Consider the following 12,595-nt stretch of genomic DNA (forward strand, 5'->3'; position numbering starts at 1 on the left):
TGGCCGACACAAACTTACCTGATGCTGCCGGCCACCTCATGCCTCGGTGCTCCTCTGCTTTCTGCTCCCAGCAGTCACTGGGACAGCATCAGAAACTCCCCTTCAAATCCCAGCACTGCTTTTATGTTGAATGAAGGCAGCGCTGGGATTGCCCTGAGCGGGCTGGTTTAACACCCGCGCAGGCAGAGGGAGTCTGTGCTGTTTCTCCAACCCGGTTGTGCAATACAGCTGGAATGGAGAAACCTAACTGCGCATGTCTGTTTGGCTAGCCTAAGACGGGTGGCCAAACCAACATGCGAACTTAGCGGTGCACATCACTCCGCCCCATCTGCATGGCCCGGCCCACCCCTCCCTACACTTGCGGCTCAGCCAGCAGCTGAAAAATAAAACAATAATAAAATATTGTTTTATTTTTCAGCTGCTGGCTCAGAGCCAGTGGGGCGATGCTCCTCCGCCATTGCGTAGGAGCCGCCACTAGAATAAGTATGACAAGTAAGATAGGGCGATAGAGTGAGTAAGATAGTATGAATATGAGTGGCTTCGAATGACTGAGCAAGGAGGAGTAAGGGAGATGCAGTGTGCAGGTGTGAGAATGTGTTTGAGTGCCTTTGAGACTGTGTGAGCAAGTGAGAGTGAGAGGCAATGAGAGAAAGCGAGTGTGTGATTAGGGTGTCAGTATATTTGTGTGAGTGAGTGGTAGTGACTAATAGCTGGATGACAGCTATGGGTGAGTGACTGAATGTGAGTTAGAATGAATGAGGGGGAGTGAGTGGTTGTGAGTGAGTGAGCAAGAGAGTGTGTGCTATGCTTGTGAGTCTGCTTCTGGCTATGGCATACTTAAGGTAATTCTTGACTTATGGAGATGCCTATGGCCACCTGTTGGAAGTAGGGGAGGTAAGCAAGGGCACCCATGGCAAAATGCAGGCCCTGGTATATTGGAGACATGTTCTTGGAAAATGGGAGCACCAATGGCAAAATGCTTGTGCTGTCTTATTGGAGGTAATTATTGGCAAAGGGAGCACAACCATGCATATGGGGGAAGGGAGGCAACATGAGAAAATGCTTACCCTGGCATACTATATGAATTTTTGACATTTGACATTTTGAACACACGATATATGTGCCGCATGAATGGCAAAATGATGGTAGTTGCATATGGGTATGCAATTGATCTAATTAAAACACGTAATTTGTAAACTGGGTGACTGTGCAGACAATATCACAGCAAAACACTCAACAAACCACACAGCTAGGAATGAGATGTGGGCCACCCTAGACAAACATCTAGAACAGAACAAAATCCCCTAGACCGCAGAGGCACGCCAGGCTCAGCAGATGGCACCAGAGATCTGCCCCCCCCCCTCTTCTCTCTTTCTCTTCACTCTTGGGGCCTACAGGTATACGCTCACCAGCATCAGGAATAAACCCAATCGACGCCAGACATCAACCACGATACTCCAGTGACCCATCTGTATGTGCCCCCGCATCGCTACTGTGCTGTACTTGTACTATATCTGTAAACTTTTCAATAAAAAAACTTTGAAATATAAAACACGTAATTTGAAACAGGTTGGGTTTGTTTGCTAGGCTTGCTCAAATTCAAAATCCAGTGTCAGCGCGTTCAAAGATCAAGAGCCAGCGCCACAACTGACGTAGGGATACTGGAAACGTTTTGCACGAGCTGAATTCCTCCTAAAAAAGACACAGAGAGCTAGAGCGAGGAAGAGAACGTGAGGGAGCGCGCGAGTAACCAAGTAAGCGACTGGCCCTGCGGCTCGGACGCGTCGCTTAGCAACAGGCGTCTGTAAACACCGCCTGGGAGAGAGTGGCGGCACGAGTCTGGTGGTGTCCACAGGAGCCACCGGGGTACCGGGCACCGTGACAACGCCGCTCCCGCCGGGACATCATTACTATTAATCAAGAACAGGTGCCGAGCAGGGGAGGCGTGGGTCTCGCTTCGGATGGAAAGGGTGAGGCGGAGTAGGAAGCAAGGTAGCATAGTGGGCTACTGCACCAGTAATGGAGGCCTGTGTGTAACCCATGACGGGTCGAATGTCTACAGTGCTCACAGCCTCTCCTTCTTCATAAGCCATTAACACAGGTAAGGCAAGGCTCGGTATTGGGACAGATAACTCAATGGGTTGATGCGCTTCCTATGGAGAGCGGTGCGTAACCAGCAACCGGGCATTGAGGTTACATTTCTAGCACGGCTGATTTGGACGTTCATCCTTCCAACGTATTTACACCAGCTCTTCCTGAGAAGCGGTGAGAATACTAATTCCGCATACCTATGCAAAGGACGGGTTTTATCAGGGCTTGACATTGTACTGTGAAGGAGAAGTGGTTTATTTTGGTATGGACCAAGGGGTGCCTGTTGTATTGGGGCAACTTCCGTACAACTCCTGTTCACGACGGTCATTTTGAGTTTAGTTTTAAGCATAATTGCAAAGACATCCCCTAAGCATAGTACAGGCACCTTTTGTCTTCATGTAGACAAAACCGTTGTTGCTACAACAAAATAAAACTGCACTGTGCACAGACCACAAACATAAATGCACAATTTCATAAATTACAAAGTAAAGTGCATTTTGGCACGCATTGTTTTGGCAAAAATAAATGAATAACTGGAATAATGACATCTACCTATAACAAATACAGCAACAAAAAATACAGAACACAAAAATAAACAACCGAAGTTCACTAAAGTTTTCAATCTTTTGAAATACAGATAGGTAATTTAACACCAATTACCTGTAGAAATGTGCACACATATAACCTTCCTTCTGTTGAGCAATATTAAAATATTAGCACGTTACGTAAACACTTCAGTCAGCGTACATACGTTATTCATTTATGTTTACAGTCCCATTCCGAAATAAAATAACGAACACACAGTTGTTAAGCTTTACTGCACTAAGGCAGCCATGTCATCTCTTTCTTAAAGTCTTCTCGGAGTTGGGTGGGGGGCTGGGGGGGGGGGGGGTTGGTTCCGGTAATGCATGGAAGGGAGTAGGTTTCCGGTAAAGGATGGAGACAGTGGCAGCTGACATAGTGCTTCGATGTGCAGTATTATCAATCGGTGGTTGTGGTGTGTGAAGTTACCAAGGGCCTGGATCTAGAGTTATATCCTATTGACTTCTGTTTCCTTGTGATGCAGTAACCTGTTCGCCAAACTTCGGATCGGGCGCTACGTTTTTTTTTTTTAGTTGTAGTATTTTATTCATTTATTTTACATTTATTTAAAAAAGAGAAGTCATACAACACGTGTTACGCCATTGCCACGTGCAGCAACTACAGATACCTTTGTAGTACAGGTCCTGTAACTCTAATAGCACTATAAGACTTGTCCATTGGATCGCCATAGTCATGGTGGCGGTCCATCTGCCATATTCTGACTATAGCGGTTGGACTGCTGCCACCAGGGATCCGCGGTCTCGCAGTCGTGTGAGTTTAGTAATACACTGGCTGTGCCACTGAGGCACTGCTATGCATATTATTTGAATTTTTGAATTTTAATGGTTTTCTAAAGCGCTCTGTTACCGGGGCGGTTTCCTGGCGCTAAGTAGCGGTAAGCTGGAGGGGACGAATGCGGGTGCTAGACTGCTGGGGGTCTGGGAAACAGAAAAGTTTTGAGGAGTTTACGGAATTCCACGTAGGAAGTGGAAGCTCTGAGGGCAAAAGGTAGGGAATTCCAGAAAGAGGGGGCTAGGACCGCAAATCTCGTCCCCCCAGACCTCCGCTTCCTAAAGCGAGGAACTGTCAGTAGAGCTTGGTTGGAGGAACGGAGCTCTCTGGCCGGGAGGTAAGTAGATATAATCTCACAGAGGAAGGCAGGGGCTGTCCCAGATCTGGCCTGGTAAGTCATGCAGCCCAGCTTGAAGAGGGCCCTCTCCTTCACCGGTAACCAATGCAATGATTGCAACAGGGGAGTGGTGTGGTGAAATTTAGGGAGTCCATAAATCAGGCGAGCAGCCTGATTCTGAATCTGCTGAAGTCGGTGGATCAGATAGTCTGGGGCGCCATTGTAGACCACATTCCCATAGTCAAGGCGCGATAGCACCATGGCCATGAGGATGAGCTTAAGGGCAGGAACGGAAAAAAAACGGGAAACCTTACGGATAGTGCGAAGGGAGAAGAAGCAGGAGGACACCACCGAGTGAACCTGAGTGTGAAGCGAAAGCTGGGAGTTGATAAAGATACCGAGGGTTTTGACCTTGGAGACCGGGGAGGGAGGGGAACCAAGAGAGTCGGGCCAGAAAGATGGGGACCATGGGCTGCAACCACCCCCAGTCAAAACCAACTCTGTTTTGTCGGGGTTTAACTTGAGGTGGTTGCAGTTCATCCAGTTTTGGATGAAGAGCATCACCCTCTGAAAGTTCTAGGCCGAAGAAGGGGAGTGAGAAAGGTTAAAAATAAGTTGGAGGTCATCGGCGTAATTGAACACCGATACCTCCATCTGCTGTAAAGCAAAAATGAGGGGTGAGATGTATAAATTAAATAACAAGGGGGACAAAGAGGAACCCTGGGGAACGCCGCATGTCACTCTGCGAGGGGGGGCGGCAAAATCTGCCAGGTGGACTGCCTGCTCCCTGTCCGTTAGAAAGGAACGGAGCCAGGCATGGGCCGTGCCCCTGATGCCCGCCGCCTCGACACGGTTCAGAAGAATGTCGTGATCCACCGTGTCGAACGCGGCGGACAGATCTAAGAGGACCAAGGCCTGGGGGGTGCAGATGTCAGTGCCCTCCCTCAGTTTGTCCATCACTGACACTACCACCTTCTCGGTTGAGTGAAGTGGGCGGAAGCCTGCCTGACGGGAGGAGAGGCGGCCTGTAGACTCCACAAAGGAACTCAGAGTGCAGGTGACATGAGCCTCTGAGACCTTCGCCAGATAAGGGAGCAAGGAGATGGGGCGATAATTGGCAGGTAGGGAAGGATCAGCGCCTAGCTTTTTTAAAATAGGGATAATAACTGCAGATTTATGGGCAGTTGGGACAATGCCAGAAGTGAGGGAGTTATTGATTAAAGTGAGGGGGGGGAGTAACAACTGGAAAAGATCTCTTTAAGGGCGAATGCCGGTCCGATGTCATGCGGTGAGCCCGATTTGACCCGAGCCAGTAAGGGGAGAAGGGTGTCCCGTGTCAGAAGGGGGAATTGGGTAAGAAGTGAGGCAGCGGCATGCGGGTCCACAGTGGACAGGATAGGAAGTGAGGGAGGGATATTCGCCTTGATGAGAGCCACCTTCTCTATAAAAAAGGAATTGAGGGAATTGCATAGGGATTGGGACGGGGGAATTTTGGAGATCACCCTGTCTGAGGCAGCGAGCTCGTGCACCGTGGCGAATATTTCCTTCGATTGATTTGCAGCTGTCAAGATCTTACCGGAGAAGTACTCAGCCTTAGCCGTTAATATGTCTTGTTTATATTCCTTGAGTACAAGGCAATACTTGGCTTTGAGAAGGGGGCAGTAGGTGCGTCGCCAAGCTCGTTCCGCTCTGCGCGCCTCCAACTTCTTAACTTTAAGAAGGGGGGAAAACCACCTGTTAGCAGCGTGGGCTCGCTTAATGGCTACTTTCTTAAGGGGAACAATGCTGTTGCATGTCTTTTGCAGCCAGGTGTTGATGGCTGCGAGCTGAGTGGGAAGAGAAAGATCACAAAGCTCTGGGCAAGATCCCGCGAGGGAGGAGCAGACATCAGGGAGGACGGCCTTATCCCACTTCCTAAACCAGGTGTTTTTAGGCAGGGGGGGTTTAGGTGGACGACCAAGGTTCAGCGCAAAGGAGATGAGGAAATGGTCTGACCAAGGGCAGGGCGAAACGGTGGGGGGGTTGGTAGGGATGTTAAGGGTCCATATTTGGTCGAGTTGATGACCTAAGGTATGGGTAGGTGTGGACAGCTGGGGAAGAAAATTGAGACTAGTGAGCAAGGCAGAGAACTCCTTAGATCTAGCGTCCTCGGCCGGATCACTAGGCCAATAGTTTAGGTCCCCGAGGAGCAAGACTGCTGCGTTGTTTACCACTAAGGTGGCCAAGAGATCCTCAAGAGAACTGAGGAATTGGGGGGTGGACTGGGGAGGACGATAAATCAGAACACAGGTCAGGGGAACCCCAAATGAAGTGGAGCGGACTACTAAATAGTCCACAGCGGGGATGGGGGGAGAGGAGAGTGTGTGAAAATGAAAATCGGTGTGAGTAATCAAGGCTACGCCACCTCCTGTCTTGCCCCCAGGGCGGTCCATTCTAATGGCTGAATAGGTCGGGGGCAGCGTGGCTAAGAGGCTCGGAAGGGAGTCATCCCTGAACCACGTTTCAGTGAGAAACAATAGGTGGGGTTGACGAGAGTCGAGCAGATGAAATAGCTCATGCTGGTGCGCGACCGCCGACCTGGTGTTCAGGAGGATCGCATTGATGGTGGACTGGGGGGGGGAAAGAGGGGTGGGAGCGGGGAGAGGTGACGAGTGAGCGAAGGGAGGCGAAACCTCAAGCGACTGATGTGATGGCAGAGCAGAGCATGGCTGTGTAAGGGGAGGTCTGCATAGTCCAAGAGAGGAGATACGCTCCAACACTGTGAGGGATGGTGGGCGCGGGTGACACAATAAGAGCATAGTGGCCGGGAGATAACTAATGACCGGAGGAGCAGAGTAGCCGGCCCCTGGCCCCGGCCAGCCGCGGACGGGAGCAGACGGGCTTAACTCAGGCGCAACTCCGGCGCGAAGTCGGCGCGCCCGCTGCGCTCGTCCGCTGCGCTGACGCATATGAAGCGTTTAAGTAGGCAGATGCGAGGGGGGTGGGCGGAGTTAACAGGGCGGGTTGGGAGGCGGGTTAAAAAAGACCCAAACAAGCCAGCCGCTCGTGGTCAGCGGGGCAAAGGACTGCTTGCAATCAGCAGCAGAGAAAGTAAATATTTAAAAACCAAACGTGCACACAGCCTCGCGCTAGCCCTCTGCCACCGGGCTTACACGCAACACTGAGGCCAGGGAGAGAGAAGCCTAAGTAGGCAGATGCGAGGGGGGTGGGCGGAGTTAACAGGGCGGGTTGGGAGGCGGGTTAAAAAAGACCCAAACAAGCCAGCCGCTCGTGGTCAGCGGGGCAAAGGACTGCTTGCAATCAGCAGCAGAGAAAGTAAATATTTAAAAACCAAACGTGCACACAGCCTCGCGCTAGCCCTCTGCCACCGGGCTTACACGCAACACTGAGGCCAGGGAGAGAGAAGCCTAAGTAGGCAGATGCGAGGGGGGTGGGCGGAGTTAACAGGGCGGGTTGGGAGGCGGGTTAAAAAAGACCCAAACAAGCCAGCCGCTCGTGGTCAGCGGGGCAAAGGACTGCTTGCAATCAGCAGCAGAGAAAGTAAATATTTAAAAACCAAACGTGCACACAGCCTCGCGCTAGCCCTCTGCCACCGGGCTTACACGCAACACTGAGGCCAGGGAGAGAGAAGCCTAAGTAGGCAGATGCGAGGGGGGTGGGCGGAGTTAACAGGGCGGGTTGGGAGGCGGGTTAAAAAAGACCCAAACAAGCCAGCCGCTCGTGGTCAGCGGGGCAAAGGACTGCTTGCAATCAGCAGCAGAGAAAGTAAATATTTAAAAACCAAACGTGCACACAGCCTCGCGCTAGCCCTCTGCCACCGGGCTTACACGCAACACTGAGGCCAGGGAGAGAGAAGCCTAAGTAGGCAGATGCGAGGGGGGTGGGCGGAGTTAACAGGGCGGGTTGGGAGGCGGGTTAAAAAAGACCCAAACAAGCCAGCCGCTCGTGGTCAGCGGGGCAAAGGACTGCTTGCAATCAGCAGCAGAGAAAGTAAATATTTAAAAACCAAACGTGCACACAGCCTCGCGCTAGCCCTCTGCCACCGGGCTTACACGCAACACTGAGGCCAGGGAGAGAGAAGCCTAAGTAGGCAGATGCGAGGGGGGTGGGCGGAGTTAACAGGGCGGGTTGGGAGGCGGGTTAAAAAAGACCCAAACAAGCCAGCCGCTCGTGGTCAGCGGGGCAAAGGACTGCTTGCAATCAGCAGCAGAGAAAGTAAATATTTAAAAACCAAACGTGCACACAGCCTCGCGCTAGCCCTCTGCCACCGGGCTTACACGCAACACTGAGGCCAGGGAGAGAGAAGCCTAAGTAGGCAGATGCGAGGGGGGTGGGCGGAGTTAACAGGGCGGGTTGGGAGGCGGGTTAAAAAAGACCCAAACAAGCCAGCCGCTCGTGGTCAGCGGGGCAAAGGACTGCTTGCAATCAGCAGCAGAGAAAGTAAATATTTAAAAACCAAACGTGCACACAGCCTCGCGCTAGCCCTCTGCCACCGGGCTTACACGCAACACTGAGGCCAGGGAGAGAGAAGCCTAAGTAGGCAGATGCGAGGGGGGTGGGCGGAGTTAACAGGGCGGGTTGGGAGGCGGGTTAAAAAAGACCCAAACAAGCCAGCCGCTCGTGGTCAGCGGGGCAAAGGACTGCTTGCAATCAGCAGCAGAGAAAGTAAATATTTAAAAACCAAACGTGCACACAGCCTCGCGCTAGCCCTCTGCCACCGGGCTTACACGCAACTGAGGCACTGCTATGCATATTATTAGCTTCCTCACCGCCACACTTTTCATGGCGGTGAGCCAGCCATGAAAATAGTAGTGGTGAGGAAACAAAGGGGGCATACAGGACCCCCTGTAGGCTCAGGGCCATGGGGTGCATGCAGAGGGGCACATGTTGTGCCCCCTGTATGCATGCATCCCAGTTATGTCCATGCCCTGCATGGATGTCCATGCCCCGCAGGAACTGCCTTTCACGCTCCCATTGCGGTGCCTTTTTCATAGGCACCGCAGTACACAACTAAATAAACAGATACAAAAAACATAGTTATCTAGCAGAAGGTCTATTTTGGCTTTGGCGGTGTGGTAGCGAGGCGGAGGCGTGGCGGACTCTCTTCCACAAAAAGTCAAAATAAGGTCCCTTAGTCTGCATGGGCCTTGGCGGTGCAGGAGTGGGTCCGCACCGCTCCCACACTGACAAACCCACACTTGAACTGCCTTCTAGATTAGGGAGTTTCTTCTGTCTGGTGGGCTGTTCTTTGGCGTTCCCAGGGTGGGTCCTAAGAAGGCACCACAATGGGAACATCAAAGGCAGTAAATTATTATTATTTATTATTATGCGTTCTTATATAGCGCTCGATTACCCGTAGGCATCTCGGCGCTTGCCTTGGGAACCCGTCCTGGCTTCCCCAAGGTGAAAGCCAGGCATCCCGCCGCAGGGGGGCCGTAGTGGAGATTAAGCAGGCTAATGCCCAGAGCTGCAGAGTGTGAACCCGTGATTCGAGCAGGCACCGAAGCGAGAATTATCAAGTCCGTGGATATTTGGGCTCAAGACCCTGCCGCGTCGGGAATTGAACCCTGGTCCCGGGTCTGACCTCTGCTTCAGGGTCTGCCTCCTCTAACCAGTGAGCCACACTTCTCCTAAATGCCGTGCAGGTACTGGTGTGCATGCACACAGGGGGGCATATGTTGTGTAACAAAAACAGAAAGTGGTTGAGGCAAAAGACCTGCACCTGTTATTACTATTGACTTAATGGTATGACGATGGTGCTCACAAATCCAGGAAGTACACCCCTCTTTACTTCCTATTGGACAATAGCCCAAATACAAACACAAGAAAAATTGGAATCGGCACCCATTATTTAAAAAATATAATTTTTCTTTGGAACACAGCAAGTCTATATAACAGTATAGAAAAAGCGGGTCCGAAGGTCATTTGTAGTCGAAAAAATATTCTTTATTGTTAAATTCTGATGTTTAAAATCCAAACGGTCAGCACATGATTCTTTTTAGCCAACGCGTTTCGACTCTACAGAGACTTCTTCAGGGCAAAAGTACAGTATTGACGGTCTAAATATATTCCACTCAAAAGAAGAGAAAGTTTCATGACATAAATAGGTCACAATGCCAATAATATTCTGATAACGTCTTAGGAAGCAAGAAATAACAAAGGTAGGTGTGGTGGCCAGCAGCGATTTAGGACATCTGTGTTCAGGTATTCAGAGGCCACGCCCCTTTTCACAATACTCTAAAACACAGCTCCTTGGCGCTTAATGGAGGTACCTGGTGAGCTAGTTGGCCCCCAAGAGACCTTGGGTTTGAAGAGGATTTAATTCCCCAACTTAAAACGCGCCACAGGGCGTGTTTTAAGTTGGGGGGTTAAGTCCCCTTGAAACCTGAGGTCCCCTGGCGGCAAACTAGCCCACCAGGTACCTCCAGTAAGCGCCACAGAGTTGTGTTGCAGAGAGGTGTAAAAAGGGGCATGGCCTCAGAACACCTCTCTGCAACACAGCCCCCTGGCACATACTGGCGGTTCCTGGTTTGCTAGTTGGCCTCCAGGGACCCCCAGTATTCAAGGTGAGTTAGTTCCCCCTCTGCAAACGCGCAAGGGGGCACGTTTGCAGAGTGGTGCAAGAAGGGGGCTGGGCCTAGGGACGATCGCGTCTTTAAAAAAAATATATATATATTTGGCCCTGGGGGTCCTTGTGGGACCCCCTGAGCAGGCCTAAGGGGTCAGGGTGTGTCTACCCTGCCCCCTTTTCACGTTTTGCGGCATTTGTTTTGGGTTTTTGTACCGAGGCACAAGATGGCTGCCAACACTTTCTGATTTTGACTGTTGACAGCCAATCAGCATGCAGCTCGTGCACGGCAGGGTGCGTGCAGGCTGCGCTTTGGGTACGCGGATAGATACGCGGATCCACCGCGCCCATAGATTTATAAATGACTTTAACCGTCATTTTCTCAGGAACTACTGAACAGATTGACACCATATAAGCAAAAGGCACAAGTCGGAACTGAGGACTATCTCTCTGCCAAATTTTGTGTAATTCCGTTCAGCCGTTCGGGCTGTAGCCGTGTCTAAAGGTCCTATGGGAAATTGCATGGGGAAAACATGTTTTGGGACCCCCCTTTTTTCATGGCCCCCGCTTGACCAATCACCCCCAAACTTTCAGGGAAGGAGGGGAACTGAGCTGGCCAAAAGTTTGGAAAATTTCAAGAAGATTAATCAATGGACGCCAAAGTTATTGCCAATAGAATGTTGCGGTTTTCCTATGGATAATAGGTCCTAACTATAACTACCTACTGGCGACTTGATACTGAGTACGTACTCCAATTATGTGCAAAATAAGTTTATTCCATTTTTCCGCTCCAGCTCCCCATGACACTTTTCGGTCACCTCCATGGGACATCAGGTTCCAGATGCACAGCATGGACATCATAAATGTTTGAATGGAACTAGGTCCCGCCCACGTGCACGGAGCATGCACGCACATAGCAATAGTATTGCATCTGCCTCATCGGATTTTTGCCCAAGATTTTCTCATAGAGACTCAAGCTAGACATTATGAACATCATTTCCTGTTGCAGCTGGCACAAGTACTGTACTTTGGATAATACGAGGTTACATGTATGAACTGTATTTTCAGTGGAAAGATTCAGCATTATGGTCAGTATTTTACCTTGGTATCATAAATTGTATAGCACCTTACTTTTGATTTTAGTACGTTTCTTTGGAATTTAGAACCGTATAGTACTTTATCTTTAATTTCACCGTCATTAGATGGCTACGGTTTTGCTGAAACATTACGTGTACATACTGTGGCTTAGTCCTTTTTTACTGTTTAACAGCAAATGTATGTTAGACCCTTGTAAGCTTCACTCCGGTGTGTGATCAAGACCTTTTGAGGTCGAAACACGTCATGGAGGTTTATGAATTGAATAAACCCCCTTTATAACTTGGAGCTGTGGATGGTATATTTGTGACCTGAGAGCGCGCTCTACTCGATAACTTTGCTGGATATTAATTGCCGTAATACTCCGTCGGTGTGCGCGCCACCCCTTGATGGGCAGTAATCTCCGGAAGGAGTTTGTGCAAATTGGATATATATTATATATATATATATCTGCTCCAAACCTCACGACCCAGGGGAAGTGCAGAGACCGCACTCATTTAGGGGATGTACTCGGTTACTTTATTATACCGAGAAAGCGAACAGGACGCGTTTCGGCTTCACCCCTTTTTCTACTGTGAGTAAAGACGAGTTAACACCATACTTATAGTAACTACATGCGATCATTTCCGTGGAGAATTTATATGGAAATAGTTAACGGACTGTTACTTACACAGCCTGTAGGCGCCATCTTTGAAGGTGTAAAACCCGCACAGATATGTTAAGACAATAAATCATAAGCGTGCATGATGATAGTTGATAAACGCAGTCTATTCAGCTCTGTATGAGCAATTCATTGAACGTAATCCATACTGCTGATATAACGTTTTTGCAAAGCATGATTGACATGAACATTAAAAACAACAACTTAGTATAATGCCAAAAGGAATATATATATATGAGCCATCTTTGAAAGGCTAGATAACCATATGTACGTAACTGCACTATCAAAGAAAAGCAGTTATAATGTATCACAATAAAGAATAATTCTTTCACAATCAATAAATTAAAAGAATATCAATTTGCTAATACTTAAACTTCGATTTAAGGAAAGAAAGAACATTTGATTAAATCAGCCAATGTAAATATTAAATTGGCAGCTAATCTCATGCACGAATGAATAATGTCATTTT

General features: G+C 49.5%; 1 protein-coding gene across 2 annotated transcripts in view; it reads left to right on the forward strand.

The window, feature by feature from the left end:
- Positions 1-1,825: 1,825 nt before the first annotated feature.
- Positions 1,826-12,595, forward strand: part of EFCAB5 (EF-hand calcium binding domain 5) — a 335,299-nt gene continuing 324,529 nt past the window's right edge. For both annotated transcript variants that reach the window (XM_078680019.1, XM_078680020.1), the window contains exon 1: positions 1,826-2,101. The gene's annotated coding sequence lies outside the window, so the exon portion shown is untranslated. The remainder of the gene's footprint in view (positions 2,102-12,595) is intronic.

The sequence above is a fragment of the Lissotriton helveticus genome, chromosome 3_1, assembly GCF_964261635.1.
Source record: "Lissotriton helveticus chromosome 3_1, aLisHel1.1, whole genome shotgun sequence".
Lineage (NCBI taxonomy): Eukaryota > Metazoa > Chordata > Amphibia > Caudata > Salamandridae > Lissotriton > Lissotriton helveticus.